At 39.9% G+C, this 17141-nt stretch overlaps 1 protein-coding gene across 6 annotated transcripts in view; it reads right to left on the reverse strand.

Annotated features, from left to right (window-relative positions):
• Positions 1 to 17004, reverse strand: part of PACSIN3 (protein kinase C and casein kinase substrate in neurons 3) — a 29739-nt gene extending 12735 nt beyond the window's left edge. The window contains exon 1 of one of the 6 annotated variants that reach the window (XM_063289707.1): positions 16675 to 17004. The gene's annotated coding sequence lies outside the window, so the exon portion shown is untranslated. Of the gene's footprint in view, positions 1 to 16135; positions 16230 to 16674 lie in introns of those variants that run through there. The other 5 variants (XM_063289706.1, XM_063289705.1, XM_063289702.1 and 2 more) reach the window with 5 other exon arrangements.
• Positions 17005 to 17141: the final 137 nt, after the last annotated feature.

Raw genomic sequence — 17141 nt, forward strand, 5'->3', positions numbered from 1 at the left:
AGCTGTACTATTATTCCTTATGAATTAAACAATGTACTGTAATAGCAAATAAAGCTACTTTAATGATGACAAGTCTCAGGGAGATGGGCCCGGCTCCCCTTACATTTTTTAATTGCATGTATAGAAGAGGTTAACTCTTTTGCAGAGGATCAGATTACAGCAAACCTGCCCCTCCTGGAACTTTTTTTCCCTCCTTTCATGTCAATCTTATGGAAAGAACCTGAAATACCCTGAGAAAACTTTGATGAATCAAGTTAAATAGGTATCGGATCCACCAGACTGCACCCACAGTGATCAACCAGATGATTCTTGGAACCCACCAATACAAAGTAAGTGCAACAGCACCTCCCCGCTTATGGTTCTCACAAATAAGATACTTAGCAACACACCAAGGCCTGTAGAAATACAGGCTTGAACCTTCAGCTCTAGAAGGATTTGGTTATTTCCACAGTTATCTGATGGCCATCCAACAAATAATTTTCTTCCTGCTCTTTCTTTGTGAGCAGCTATGACTGCATGCGTGCACATTCAAGGAAGCTCAACTATACCTGCCTCTGTAGGTTTACTGAAAACAGGGGCTCTCTTGGGAAACTGCCACTCAAATGCCAAGGTACTTCCTGAGTGTATTAGACAAATGTAGGTATCTGAAGTCTCCTTGTCAAAATAGCGCTGGAGTCCCCCAAGGTAGCTGGTGGCAGCAGCAGTAAGAAGCATCAAAATTGTAAGCTTTCCTCAGAGGCACACTCTGGGCAGATGCAAGAAAGCAACAGGAAAAGACACTTAGAGAACAGAGAATGATTTTTATTGGCTACACAGTAATAACATTCAAGTTCATAGCACATGGACAGGTGTGTGTCTGTGTTGTGTGCATGTGTGTTTTGGGTCTACAGTATTTATATGCAGTTTAAGAGACTGATTTTAAATGCTTCCAAACTGGGATGGGGTAGTTCAGCCTGACATACTTTACATATGTACTAAACATGACTTTAAAGTAGTTGTTATCATCCTTTCCTTTACACTCAAGACAATTTTCCACTCACTCCAAGATACAGTAACTCCAACACAGTAATATAAATACAGACATATTGATTAATGAATAATGAATCCCAAGATTACAGACCTCTCAATTCTACCAGGTTATCTAGAGACACCAATATGAGTGTTCTTAATCTTTTATGACTCCTTTAGTTATAAGAGACTCAGCTTATGATACTACTAACCTCAATGTGAACAGAAGTCATGGAAGTTAGTGATAAATTTATTTACAGAGATGCATAGAAAAAGTGGGCAGGTGACTTCTGTGGTGTGTTTGTATGTGTGTGTGTGTGTATTTGGAGGATGTTTCAGTTGGTCAAAATGCAACTGGAGGCCAGCATGTCATTTTCAGTTTTAGGAAACCTAGCTACTTTACATTTCAGAACTGAACTGCTATAATTATCTGTAATTAATAAGTGAGTTTAACTTAAGTTTAATTATAGCCAGGGGAATGCAAAGACTCACTCTTTTCCAAATCACCAATGCTTCATTTCCTAGCCCTCAAATCCTTTGGAGGAGACAACTGGTTGAGAAAGAGGCCAGAAACCAGCATTTTCCAGCCTCTCCCTGGAATTTATGCCAATCCAAACTGCCTAATCCAGTTTAAAAAATTAGTCAAGAGATCCAGCCCCATGGGGATGTGATATTTCTATGGCAGAAACATTGGTAAAAGGATAAGTCAGAGAATAGTCAACCAAAACATAGAGCAGGATTTGGGGAACTCGACTTCTGTGTCATCCTAATGATTAGTAGAGATGTCTTTAAAATAATTACATACTGAGTCAGACTGGATATGCGGTTTTGAATTTGGAAGCTTATTTCTGTACACAGCAACCATGCTTGCTGTGGTGTCAGCATGGGCCTACTTTTATAACCATGCATGAATAAACTGTGCTAGGATTTGTATCTCTAACTTTATACTTCTTTAGCCATAATTTCAGATATTCTCTCCCAATGTTAGAAGTATATTTTTCCATTGTAGAAGTATATTTTCCATTGTTTGGGGATATTATACTTTATTCTATCAACAGAATATTTTATTTTATTTTCTATCCTGCCTTTATTATTTTTATAAATAAACCAAGGCTGCAAACATACCTAATACTCCTTCCTCCTCCTATTTTCCCCACAACAACAACCCTGTGAGGTGAGCTGGGCTGAGAGTGAGTGACTGGCCCAAAGTCACCCAGCCAGCTTTCATGCCTAAGGCGGGACTAGAACTCACAGTCCCCTGGTTTCTACCTGCTGCCTTAACCAGTAGACCAAACTTTGTAAGATTTTCCCCTTGAAGTATGTTACAAAAAAGCAATTAGCCTATTCTCATTCACAACTGTAGTCCTTCAAGACGCCAAGCACACCTTTTAGTTTGCTTTCTAGTCAACAGAGAAACAAGACTGAATCTTGATGAGATACATGACTGGAATAATTATTGATGGCTGCACTCTTCCTAAGGATCACAATCCAAGGGCAGGGGGGTGCTCCTTTCTGGATCTGGCATTGATGCATAATATCATAAAAGGGAAACTTTTCTCAGCTTTGACTGCTAAATCAGTTGTGCCCCCACCCCCAGAGAAAAATCCTAGTGGCAGTGATGTGTGTGCTGACTATCTCCCAGTTCGGTATTTGCAATATGCCCATTATATAAGTAAGCAAGCAAGCAGTGGCAGCAATATTTATGAAGAACATGTGGATCTGTGAGAAAATATCTGAATCCAGGAATGAATAGTTAGATCAATTTTTTTTAGTAAAGTTAAAAGAGAGGGAACTGGTAACTATTACAGCACAAGCCTGCCATAGACCACAAGGCCAGGCAGAAAACTTTGGTATTTGAGTTTAATTAACCCTTCAAAGAAGATATTACTGTAATGTAGGGATAGCTTATTTCACCTTTTTTCTTTTAAAAGTTACAGATTTCTAATGAGCTGAGATTTATTAAAAGGATATATAGGAGGGATAGGTCATCTTTCCAAAAAAATAAGTAAGTAAATGGAAAGGTAGTGTTTTTCAAATGAAAGTGCCATCCTCTAATTGCTTTATTTCTAAGAAAGTTTCTGCCCTTAGGAAATAAAAATAGGGAGCAGCTCAGTCACCTACCTGCCCAGACAAAAAGGACAAAAATAAGTTGGGATGGTAATTCCCATCTTGGGAGGGAAGAGGGAGTGGTGTGCAACCACTTTTACTTGCTGATAAATGTGTGTCATGGGATGGTTTCAGATTTCCGAATGTGCTCACCAGACCAAAAAAGGTTGACTCTCCCTAATAGCAGGAAACAGAAGAAAGGGCAAGTCACCAAGCCCAATGAAGAATGAGTAGGCAAAATCTGCAGGAGAGTGTCAGGAACTAAAGCTCATGATAAATTTAGATGTGTGGTTCTGCCTTCATTCAGAGGAATGGTGAGGAGTGTAAGAAATGAAGCTGGTCACCAGTTAGGACTGAGGGAACTGATTGCTGTGTCAAAGGTTCAAGTTCAGTGCCATCTCACAGACGTTCTTATAGACACACACAGCCTCAAACGTTAGTAACAAATGTATATTATTCATGAATACATCTTTGTCCCAGGCAAGGTGTCCCAGGTTTTTCTGGGACCAAAGATTGTTTTTTGTTTTAAAAATGAATAGAATACTGCCAGGGTAATCTTACCAAAAAAGGTGAGCTAGGATGTCCAGGTTTTTTTTTAAAATAGAGATTAAGTTTGTTTTCCTGATACGTAAAGTTTAGAAGATGACTTGGAGAAGGATGGACAAATGTTAGTGGGCAAAAGAGAGAAGATGCAATTACTCAGTTGTAATTTACACCAGTCATTTCCTATAACTTAATGTACTATTATGCTGTGTCAACCAAAGCATGTCATGAGAATTAATTTAATCACACTATTCTGCTTTGTTCAGAGCTCTACTGGAATACTGTGTCTGCTTCTGGATAGTGTAGCTTAAGGATGTTAAAAAACTGGAATACATCCAAAGGAATTTAAAATGTTTTGCTCATCTTTCCAAACTCTTGTGTTGTAAAGGGAGTGATTTCATCCTTAAACCATCCCTGAGAGGAGTAGAATTCAATCAGTTCTAGACCAACATCAAAGATCTGTGTTCTGTTGCACTCCCACATTTGGCAGCTACCACCAGTGTCTCATAATATTCCCATTTCTTGTTAGGTATCCCCCCAACAAAAAATTGTACTTGATCATTAATGGGAAGGGACTCCTCAAACTTGTTCTAAAAGAACTGAAGTATAATTTGATTACAAGGAAAGGCTATATCCTCAATTTCCTCTTATATGTCTAAAATTAATGTCCCTTGCCCTGGTATTCATGCTTGCAATTATTTTTAGGATCTGTGATACCACAAACAGAGCACAGTGTCTCAGCCAAGGACAAATGGAGCCAAGTAGAGCATAACCCCTCCCAGAACAAAATAAATCTGAAGCAAAATGAGCAATGTATTTTAAAATAACTACAAATCTAATCCTCAGTACTTCATTACACAATAATAAATATTGGGGCAGCATATCTTATTTACAACTTGTTTCATTAGGAATTTCAAGTTTCTCTTTGGTACCTCAGGAATTTCTGCCCATTTCTGTGGTTTACAAATTGCTCTTTATTTAATACAACTCAATACTTGCATCGGCCATATGCCCAAGCAAACTTTCCATTAAGCCTGACATATAGGCACTGTTTTTTCTGTCCACTTATGATTCTTTTATTCACAGAAACATTTTTACTCTGAGGCTAAACTAATAATGTTCAGAAAATACAATACTATGAAAAAGTATCTGCCCTCTTTTGGATTTTCTACATTTTGCATATCGTTGCTACTGAATGTTATCAGAGCTGCGTGTGGGTTCTATTGATATATAAAGGGAATCTGAGCAAACTAACCACACTAATGCTTGGTGCTTGCTTCATTTATTTCAAAAAGTCATCTGACATGTGATGTGCCAGTATGTAAAAGTAATCACTCCCCTGGATTCAGTAACTGCTTGTATCACTTATAGCTGCAACAGCTGTAGCTAAACACTTCCTGTAATTGGTGATCAGTCTCTTGCATCGCCATGAAGAAAATATGGTCCATTTCATCATAACAAACTGCTTCAGTTTAGTAACATTTGAGAGTATCCTACCATGAGCTACTTATTTCTGGTCCTGCCAAAACATTTCTATGGGGTTTAAGTCTGGACTTCGACTTGGGCATTCCAAAACATCAAATTTGTTCTTTTTCATACAAATCTGTAGCCTTACTGGTATACTGGAAACATTGTTTTACTGTGTGATCCACCCAAGCTCCAGTTGACAGATGGCCTGATATTCTCCTGTGGAGTTTTGTGATACAAAGCAGAATTCATTCAGTGATGAAAGTTGCCCAGACTCTTAGGCAGCAAAGCATGCCCAAACTACGACAGTACTACCATCTTTTCCATTTCAAGGCTATGGTCTTGAAGACTACGTTTTCTGGAGTATTCTGTAACCTTTAGACTGATAGACTTCAATGACTTTTTAACAGAGGTCTTCAGAAACATGGATGGGGCATAAGATGCCTCTAGAATCTGTATACTAAAAACTTCGCTGTGAGAGGAAATGAAGTTTGTGAAATGTGTATAGAATTTTTATTATGGTCACAGACAAGAATTACTGATAGAAACACATTAAAAAAAATAAAGTAAAACAAAACCAAATAAAAAATATTACAATTATTGGTGGGTTCATTGATGGACAATCAAAATCTGTCTAGTTTTGCAAGCAGCATAACAAAATTTGGCTACATTCAAGGAGACTGAAGCACGCTGATCTGGTAACAACTATACATAAAAAAGATCAGAATTTTCCAGGTGTTTTTCCAGGTGAGGAGTTATAAGGTGAGTCCTAGGATCCTTATAGAGGATACAGTATAGCAGAACAAGAGTGGTAGTTTCAATAGCCCTTGTCTGCAGGGTCACAGTCTTAGCTCATAGGGGACTTTTTTGTATAGGTCCTCCAAGACTGCTGTGGGAAGAGCACCAAAGTGTGCTAAAGTTAGGGTCTGTGAAATGTATGCATGGCAGGCCTGCCCCAAATGAGCCCTGATTGTTTATTAAAGTAGCACTCACACAACTATTTAGCCCGTTAGATAAACTGACGGAAATAGAGGTGCAATCATACTTGCACATCACATGTTGAATGGCTTTCTTTGTGAAATAAATACCAAACTGAAGTGATTTGTTCATTCAGACTCCCTTTATCAATCATTAGGTCCTACATTAAGCTCTGGTAACATTCAGTGGTGGTGATATGTGAAAGTACAGAAAATCCAAATGGGTGAGAGGCCAAAGACATATTTCTTAAAATAAAAGTGTTTCCTAATGAAGCACAATAAGGGGAAGGAAGATGGGTTACTTTGACTGACCTCCATGCTTTTATTGCTTATTTGTGATCAGTTCCTCTGCTTTGATAGGAAGATTCACTGTTTACACACGTCATAGTAACTAGTTTATTAAATTGCTTCCTTGAAGAAAAACAAAATCCCAACCATCTCAAAGCAAGCATTCAGAACCATCCCCCAGTAGCAAACTTAAAAGCTTACAGCTGTCCCCCAGCCAAGCCTGCATTACTTAGGGGCTTCTTTGGGGGATGATCTTGTCTGGGGATCACAGATGGAAGAGATGAGGGAAGGACTAGCACCCATGATAACCCTTGATGATTACTCTTTGCCCAACACAGGAAGGAATCCAGATGTTACTAGTTTACCACTGCTCTCAATATTAAACAGGATATTCGCACTCTTCTTTAAACAGAAACCACATCCAAGGATGCCTAGAACCACAAAGAATGCATTTTAGCTATTTTGAAAATTAGGATTTGAAAATCAGGATAAAGGTACTGTACCTTTTTTTTTGAGAATATACTATTCGCAAAAGAGGGAGATCCATTTTTTGAGAATGCTATATAAAGCCGCACCTACATGTAACAATGTCCTTCACTCCATTGGCTGGGTTCACATAACATTCTAAGTCAAAATGTGGTTGGTTTATAGCTTATGTTGAGAGAGCCAGGGCGGTTTGCAATCATGGTTTAATCTTGGTTCTCATATAAGAACCTAACTAACTGTGGTTAGCTTGCTTAAGCAAATTGTATCTGAATACGTTCTGTGAATGCATCCACTGACTGAGCACTAGGCTTTAAGGCCTAACACTTTCCAATTCTGCAACATATACTCCTGTGTTTATCTTACATTCCACCTCCCTTCAAATTATTCCTTGTAAACATGTATAATCTCAATTTCTTCCTTTCAGTTGATATTTTGCTTCCCGACTGATCTGCTTAGACGTTACTATACAAAAGGGAGGCTGTCAACAATTTGCTTTAATGTTTTAATTTTAAAACATAAAAATCCTACTAAGTTATTTTGTGTTATTCCTCTGACCTAGTTCATACAATCTAAGAAAAGAGTGGCAAAATACGTTCCCTAGACTTTATTGCTGTAGGCTATATATGAAAGTCCATCTGCCTGAATGCCCCCTTCCTTTTTTAAAAGGCATCTGTGCAGAAAGATAGGCTACACCCTTTCCTGATTATAGGAAAACTTTTCAAATAGCAGGTAACAAACAGTTATTTGTAACAAAATTATATATTTTTGCCATATACTGAAAAAGCTTTGAAGATTCCTAATGCTTAAGAATGTAGAATGCATGAAAGCAAGTGCATTATTTCCTCTCCAACCACACAATGTCTCAGTGCCCCCTTTTAAGTAATAGAGCCAGTTTGGTCTAGTGGCTAAGGCACCTTGCTAGAATCCAGGGGGCTGTGAGTTCTAGTCCCGCCTTAGGCATGAAAGCTGGCTGGGTGACCTTGGGCCACTCACTCTCTCTCAGCCCAACTCACCTCACATGGTGGTTGTTGTGGGGAAAAGAGGAGGAGGAAGGAGTATTTGGTATGTTTGCTGCCTTGAGTTATTTACATAAAGAAAACAAATTTAAAAAATTTAAAATTTAAAAAAACAGATATGAGAAACAAATAATGTTACCGTTTTAAAGGTCAGGTTGTAATTCCTGAAGCTGTTCCACAGCTGACCATAATTTATTTTCAATATGATTCTTTCTCTGTAATATGAAATGATCAGTCCCACACAAAATAAAGCCTTTTCCTAATGTGTTGTTTCATTATACATATTTTTAACAGAGATAGCATCTTGGCACAGTAAATCAGCTCTATCATACTCCCTAGAAACAGCATTTTTTTCTTCTTTTTAGCATTTGTTCTACTTGGTTGCAGGATTTTTTTTTTTTGCAATGTGCTTGTCTAATTCTCATGGTGAAGCCACCAATGTATGATGTGATGAAAGATTTGTTGCTCAGCCAGCTTGTTGCAGAGCCTGACGCTATTTTGGGGCTGATAGAGAGCAAATGGCCCAAGGTCACCCAGATGGCTTCTGTGCCTAAGGGAGCACATGGTCTCCTGGTTTCTAGGCTGGTCCCTTTAACCACTATGCCACACTGGCTCTCTTGTCATACAACATATACCTGGAAAATAGAGTTTTTCCTTAAATACATCAGTGTTGTGATCAGTACAGTTAGATACATTTAAAGAACACTGAAGAAGCAATGGCAATCCTCTTCAAAACTGGAGCTCAAGAGAAAGAATGTTGCCAGCTGCAGAACCCAAAGCCTTGCAATAGAAATTTGGGGTTTTAATGCAGAAACCTGTCCTTAAAACCATAACCTTTCGCAAGCCATTCAGCCATGCAGCTTCACCAACTCAGCAGCTTTTTACATGGAAAATTGGAAAGATATATTATGTTCTGAACAATTTCAAACCCATGATTTCTATTTCAGCTACTATCTCTATAGATTTATGTCAAGAAGATTATAAAAAGTAGTTTCTAGATTTGGATCATTGTGCTTGTTTGTGATACACTTCCATTTAGAAAGTGGCCGCACTGGGCTCAAATACTGAAAGCAAACTTCTACAGCAGGGAGATTATAGTGTTAAACTTCTCAAGACCATAGAACAGCTTTAAAAAAAAAAAGGAATGTGTATCACTCTCATCTAAAAAAAAGTATAGAAATAAAAATATTTTAATAATACTTTCCTTATTTTTAAAGAAAAATATTTATATTTAAATAAACATAATTTTACTATATTTGTAATAATGGCAATCAATTAGAAACGTATGAGCTTGCATATGCAGACATTTCAATGTGTGAAGTACGATTTCATAAAGAAAATAATTCGAACTGCCATAACATTCACAGGACCTCCCCAACACTGAGACCAATGTTCCCTAGAACATACTTTAAGAAACATTGCTGTATGAACCCTGTAAACATCTGTGACTATAGCCATTCAAAACATTTGAAGCTGAGTTATCAGATTCTCATGCTGTTAATTCATTAATACTAAAACTAATGAGTGTCTTGACAGAATCCAGTACATGGCAGCCTACAAACTCTGATTTATATAGTTCTATACATCCTTCTTAATGTAGAACAAACAAGTCGAACCTTACAATTATAGAGATAATAAAAGTCCAATCAAAATGAACCTACTGAAGTTTGTATTTTTGAAATACAGACAACAGACTTCAAGATTTAAAGTTTGTAGAAATTAAGCTAATATATCAATAAAAGACACTAATAATTTACTGTCTCAATGGGAAGAATATTTGACTTTTATAATAGAATAACTATTGTTATTCTTAATAGTGCGCATGAGAAATTTAATCCGCTTTAAAAAAAAAGGTATTAATATTTAACTGTTTCCACTTTGAGTTTTGACAAGTATTATTAACATTGTGCTTTAAAAACCATGTGCAATGTATAAGATAATCACCCTTTTTAATCAGAAACATACAACCCAAGGTCACTAGCCTCAAAATCTTGGGTGCAGCCCTCCCTTAGGACACCACAAAACTTCTCCCTGAATTGTAATTAATAATATGGCAGGACAATTATTAAATACATGAGAAATGATTATGTGGCATCAAGTTGGTATCGACTCTTAGTGACCATAAAGATAGATTTTGTCCATGATGCTCTGTCCCTAACCTGGTCTTTCAGGTCTTCCAATGATGCACTCATTGCCACTGTAACTGAGTCCATCCACCTTGCTGGTCATCCTCTTCATCTTTCTTCCACCTTTCCCAGCATTAGACCCATCTCCAGAGAGCTCAGCCTTCACATAAAGTGTCCAGAGTAAGATAATTTGAGTCTGGTTATTTGTCCCTCGAGTGAGAGAGGAGTAATTACACTGTATTTAATACTAACTAAATGTTTGTCCTCACTTGTCACTTTTTTTCTTCCTGGTCTGACATCCTTCCCGCAGCATGCTACTTAATTATGAAATACATGTAGCGGCTCCAGAAAAATTGCGCATTCCTATTTCAGTGAATAGTTGAAAACTCTGGTAGATACCAAAAAGGGACAAAGAGGTTGGGGAAAGGTTTAAGGTGATAATTACCGGACAGAAAGAAGGATGGAAGGCATGAATGCAGGTTTTTAAATTTCTTTTTCTCTTTTTCTGTCTTTGTTCTTGTTTTGTATATTTTACTACATTGAAAAAGTACAAATATAAAGAAAACTCTGGTAGCCAACAAGAGTAAGCAGGCCCAAGATTCTTTTTTTCCTGATTTGGAGAATGAAGTTGTATCTGGGGACAACTTGTATTTAATTCAGTTTGTAACAAGCAAGCCCTGAATGAAATGTTACTTTTGTATTCCACATTTTGAGACTGTACAATAGCTAACATAACAATGTAATATATAAGAAATAATGACACTCTTGAGTTGGACAGAATGACACAAGTGTATAGAATTGTATTATACCATCATTTTGGAAGGACTGATGCTGGCTAATAATTCAAAATAAACTGATCATCCTGAGATTTATTGGAGTTTGATAAACCCAATTGTTAACCTAAGCTTTATACTGCTATTGCATATATTAGAGTTTACTTTTTTGATGGCTTGGAGGACATTTAAAGGGTAGTTAATCTATATTAATACAATAGTAATAACTGACTGCATGTAATTGGGTCTCTTTGTTTATAGTGATGAAAATAATATATCAGGACTCACAAATACTTCACATGGTATATAAGCCTACTTCAATTTCAACCTACCCGTGAATTCACTGCTTTATCTTAGTAATAGTCTCTCTCATCTTCATTTCTTCCATTTTAACACAAGGATACTAGTAGTCTAAGACATTTGTTGTACTGATTACTGAGATAGCACTTAATATGGCACACATTAAGTGCTTGGAAAATTAAGAGATCCTGTGAACTCGTGGGCACAACTTTGCTTACAAATGTAACCCTTTAGGTTTATAGCCCACTAGAGAACACCTGAGAATAGGCAGCTATATATATTTCTAACTGCAGTCCACTTTCAATTTAGTGGACCTTGGCTGAGCAGACTTTAGAAACAACAGACAACATCTGTTCATCATTTTATGCAGGTTTAACACCCTTTGGGGACGCGGTGGTGCTGCAGGTTAAACCGCTGAGCTGTCGATCGGAAGGTCGGCAGTTCGAAACTGCGCGGCGGGGTGAGCTCCCGTTGTTAATCCCAGCTCCTGCTCACCTAGCAGTTCGAAAACATGCAAATGTGAGTAGATCAATAGGTACCGCTTCGGCGGGAAGGTAACGGCGTTCCGTGTCGTCATGCTGGCCACATGACCCGGAAGTGTCCTATGGACAACGCCGGCTCCAAGGCTTAGAAACGGAGATGAGCACCGCCCCCTAGAGTCGGACTCGACTGGACTTTACGTCAAGGGAAACCTTTACCTTTACTAACACCCTTTGATGCATGCATAAAACCCCATTTGTCATTTTACTCATGCATTAAAATCCCATTCAGATTTAACTGACATTTGAGTCTAATTGACAGTCCTGCCCTCTACTAGTTTATTAAATCATAGGTTTACTGTATTCTTAAATCACATGACTTAAGAATCTTTGACATACCTAAAGTATTTTAATTCCTGCATAGCAGAAATGTTGTCTCAACTTGTTATAAAGTATATGAAGGATGGCTAATTTGTAAAAGAAACTCACTGTAACCTACCATGATTATGCCACACATAATACCCAATACTACAATGTAAATATCAAGAAAATTACTCTTAATGCAATACCATGCATTTAAACATCCAATGCTGAGGCATGTGATTTTCATGTCAAGTGACCAAGATTATGCCTAAACCCATTTGTTGGCATGACAGCTCAGTAATGGCTACAAAGAACTGTGTAGGAAGACTCAGCTACAGCTTGTGTATAGATTGTGGTTCAAGCAAGGAAAGTATCAGCACAAATGACAAGCCAGCATTCATACCTCTCTCTTCTTCCCTCCCCAAATAGTAGAAACCCATGTAACATTAGTGTAAAGGTTAAAGCAGAAAAGGATAGCTTTTATGTTCTCAAAAGTGTATCTGTTCTCCAGGAGATGGATTGAGACCGGAAGTCTATTTGACAGATTAATCCAAGCTCTGCTGCTGTGTAGATTCTGTAACACAATTGTCACCAACTAACAGTAAGGGCTTCTCAACATAGCTGAGAATGGTTTCTCTTTGCTTTGTAATACAACAGTGTGAAGTCTTAGAGCTTTTCAACAGCACTTTTCAAAAGTTCAAACAATACAACTTGATTGATTCCCCAAAACACTCTTAAAAGAAGTGCAGTTAGTTTACAAGAAGGCCTCTCTGAAACAATAGTTTACAAAATTTTATGTTCAGATTCCTTAGCTCAATCTACAGTCTCAATCTTTTTACCCTCAGAAAAAATAGAGCATCTTTACACATAGTAGAAGAATTCATAATTCATATTAGCCCGAGTAATATCCTCCATGAAAGAACTGAATAATTTGCTGAGAAATGTACTAAATTCAACCCATAGATGTGTTACAGAATAATAAGAATACAAATGGTTGTGATATGCAACTTAATGAGTTCCTTGCATCAACCCAACCTGCTCCAGAATGAAGCAGGGCTGGATTATCCATTGGGCACAGGGAATAATTTTTGATTGCGGTGAAATCTAAATAATCTCTCTATTAAGTTCTGAAGAATCTACAAAGTTTTAACCTCACCAAAATCTCAGTTAAAAAAAAAATTAGAAAATAGCTAAATCAAATTTAATAATTTGCTTTAATTGTAGTCCTCTTTTATATATTTATGATTATTTATGGGACCAATACAATGCATGAGCCTTGTGTGGCGCAGAGTGGTAGGTGGCAGTATTGCAACCAAAACTCTCCCCACAACCCGAGTTCAACCCCAGCAGAAGCTGGATTCTCGGGTAGCCGGCTCAGGTTGACTCAGCCTTCCATCCTTCCGAGGTCGGTAAAATGAGCACCCAGCTTGCTGGGGAAGGTGACAACTGGGGAAGGCAATGGCAAACCACCCCGCTCTATAGTCTGCCAAGAAAACGTTCGCAAAAGCGGCGTCCCCCCCAAAGGGTCAGACATGATTTGGTGCTTGCGCAGGGGACCTTTCACCATACAGTGTATACAATGCATACAATGGATTACACTTAAATTGCTGGAAAGCTTGGCAACAAAGTAGCAGCTGTGCCTTAAAAACATTCCCATTTTGTATGGTACTCAGTAGCCCTTTTAAAGGCGAGTTTGTAGAAGCCGTATTTCAGCTTTGCCTAATTCAATACAAATCTTAATAAAATGGAATCTACCTATTCATCCCATTAAGTTGCTTAGGCATCACTGCTAGGACTCTGAAAGAGCTATTGACCTTAAATACGCATCTCTGCCTTAATACATATCTCTATTATGCAACAAGATCTCACCCTCCAGGTACTGAGTGAGCAATTTCACTGCCAGGAAGAGTAAGACTTTGTCCCTAAAACTAGAGATAGCTGGAAGTCCCACAGTTAGTGACTCTTTTATGGGAACCCTATTGTTCCCACAAGCCATACTGGCAAATTTGTTTTGCTTAAAAGCACACAAAATAGCTCTCCTCTGGGTATACAGATAGCATCTTAGTCATCTTGAAAAATTAGGCTCACCTCCCACCCTTGGGAAATTGTGAAGTTAAATGCCCCTGAGAAGAGGTGAGAAGCTTGTTTCTGTTCTGAGCAAAGACAGCACACACCCATACTTGGGATACCGGAGAGGGTATGATATTTTGTCCTCAGGAATGCAAGTAAAAGGAAAAAAAGTACTTAACTGAAATTGCTGCCTAATCCTGGCTCCCATGGCAAGGAAACACAAATCTGTAGCATAACTCATATATTTCTACCTCCTAGCTAGCATTTGTGACAGGTTAAGCAACCATTTTGTTCCTTCAGTAGTCATAGCTGTCAGAAGACTTGGAACAAACAACCCTTCAATAAAACATCAGGTATCTTATTGTGCAACATATTACAAAGAATTCCATTCCTGCTCCACTTAAGTTCAGCTCATGTCTAGAGATAGGTGAGTCAGTGTAATTTTATTCTCTGCATTATAGATGCAATTCAGTCACTGTCATTTTTATTCTCTCCATAGGATATGTAAATCCTTTGCACATTGTTCAGAGAGAAATCTAATTAAATGTTATTTTTAAAACAAGATTTCAACTCTTTTCACAAGGTAAGAAATCCTCAGAGAGGTTTATAATATTACGCATTACTAAAACAGATATTCCAATATAAGTAGTCTCATAGTTAATTTGATTGGATCTTACACCATCTTTTGAAGTCATGCAAAAGTTAGAAAGAGATATTTGAATCACTTGAAGCTTTGTCCCTTATTTGACTAACTCTTCAAAGAAAAAGTATAGAAAATTTAGCTGGCACAGAAAGCTGTTAGACTGGTTCAGTTTGTACAGCTTGAAAAGCTCCTCTGACATTTCTCTTGAAGAGTTTCTGACCTCTTCGAAATCAAGAAAGGACAAAGCATAGATAGCCTTTTCTCTCCACAAAATCGGTATTGCATTCCACATGTTAGAATATGAGTATAGCATATGAACCTCTTTCCTTCTGATCAGAGAAATCCAGAATTTTTTGAAGCCACATAACGAAGTCACAAGAGTTGAGAATATGCCTGGTTTCTGCTTGGCCAGCATTTTGAGATATGTTTCCCAGTTAAAAAGAGGTTTATTTCCAAAACAACCCATCAGTGGAAGTCTGCAGCAGATACTTAATCAGAAGTATAACTCCCATTTTATTTCTCTAAAAGTCTCAATTTTATCTTTCTGTTTCTTCAACCATCTTGTCCAACTTTACCCAGATTTTTTTTTTCCTTTATAGGAATGGCTCCTGTCATTTGACATCACTCATCTCTAGAAAAGTACGAGCTCATCTCAAAATCGGGACCAGAGCTCCTCTGTCCCTCAAAACTCCATCATATTATGATGTCCTATTGTGTTCTCAGCCTGATTTGGGCATATCCCATTTAAGCAGGTAAAATCTTACTTAATTCTCTCACCGACAGCAAATTTCACATTGGTGAGTAAAGAGGAACAGTTCTAGGTTGTCTTTGGATGGTTTCTCCCAAATATTAAGGTATTATTAAAGCAAGATGCTGAATCTGAAAGTACAAATAGCAGGAAGAAGAGGGTTACTAGGACTTGAAGCTACAGGTGCTTCCAGATGGAAAGCTCCTAGTGCTCCTAGCCACTATACTCTGCAGCTAGACCACAGTTTCTTGCTTTACCATACTTTACTTTTTTTGCCATCGGTTCTTGCTTTTATGAAGATGGGGAAAAAGGCATGCCATGCAAAATGAGAGCTGCAAACAAGCACTTTTGTCTAAATCCTGTAAAAGTACAGGACTGGGGCAGGGCGATGGTTTCCGCAGCGAATTCTGCCTCTTCTATTTATCAAGAGTTCTGCCAACTCCCTGCAGGGCCCGGAGCTTCGGGTTTCAGCAGGAGAAACAGCTCACTAAAAAGCCTTCACAACCGGAGACCCCTCGCCCGCCTTCCGTCTCCCTCCTTCCCACCTCAGGACCCCTCAGTCTGCTTCACGGCAAGTGGATTCCCGCCCCGAAGACCCTGCCGAGGATCCGAGGGGCGCACGAAAGATTAAAGGATCCGGGTCCCGACTATTCATCGATTCCCCTCTGCCTCATTTTTAGAACTAAAACCCCCTCTCGGCAACGAAACAAAGCCCTCTGATAGCGGATGCCAGGATACGAACCCAATACGTACAAGGGATGCCTTCCTCCGCAGAAACTCTGAAGTAGGTGTGGCAGTTTCAACCGGGACAGCTGTTCCCTTCCCTCCCTGCCAGCAGCGAGCAACGTGGGAGGGAGACCCAAAGCCGCCGCGGGGCGGCTGCGAAGGCTGCACAGGAGGCGAACAGCCCCCCGCGCCGGCCGCGACTCCTCTCCGCCCCCTCGGGACTCCGGCCGCTACAGTATTCCGTCCTCGGCACTGCAGCCGCGCGAGGACAATCGCCCTCTGTCTTCCTACTTTCAGGACCCTTTTCCCGAACAGCCCAGCGCGGCGGGAAACGAGCGAGGAGTGAAAGGGTGCCCTCGAACTTGTTTGGGGCGGGGGACGACACGCAGGTCCAGGAAGCACTCCGCTGCGAACGAGGAGGAGGGTGCGGAGGAACCCCCCTCCGCTCGCGAGCCCCCTTCTTCGGCGTGGGGATTCAGCTCAGCTCGTGGAGGCGCCGCAATTAAGTCCAGCCCCATTCCAGCCCACGGGGAGCAGGGTTACTAGGAGACTCACCTCTTCCGACGGCTGCTCTGAGGACTCCCGCCGAGCGGAAAGTCTCGGGGCTCCTCTGGGGCAACAGGCAGCTGGGGAAGGCACCTTTCCGCAAGCCCCTTCTGGCTGGATCAATCCGCCTCCCTCTCGGCTGGCTCCGGCGAGCGCTCGTTCCGGCCCGAGAGCCCCTCCCCCTATTTCAAGCTGCAGGACGTCTAGCGCAGGGGCGCCTGGCCCGCCTCCCGGGCGATGGGCGGACTCGGGCAGACCCCGGAGACTCCCAGGAAGACGTTGCGGGAGTTGGGCTGCTTCGGGCAAAGAAGGCCCGGCTTTAGCAAGGCAGGGGAAACGGAAAGTTTCCTCCACCCCCCTGCCCGCAACTGGGCGGGAGGGACTTTCTGATCCAATTAGTCCGCTGTCGCTCTGGGGATGAACCGAGGCCCTGCCCAGCAGCCGTGGTGGCTGAGCTGGCCATCCTGGAAATGGGG

The sequence above is a fragment of the Candoia aspera genome, chromosome 1 (assembly GCF_035149785.1).
Source record: "Candoia aspera isolate rCanAsp1 chromosome 1, rCanAsp1.hap2, whole genome shotgun sequence".
NCBI lineage: Eukaryota > Metazoa > Chordata > Lepidosauria > Squamata > Boidae > Candoia > Candoia aspera.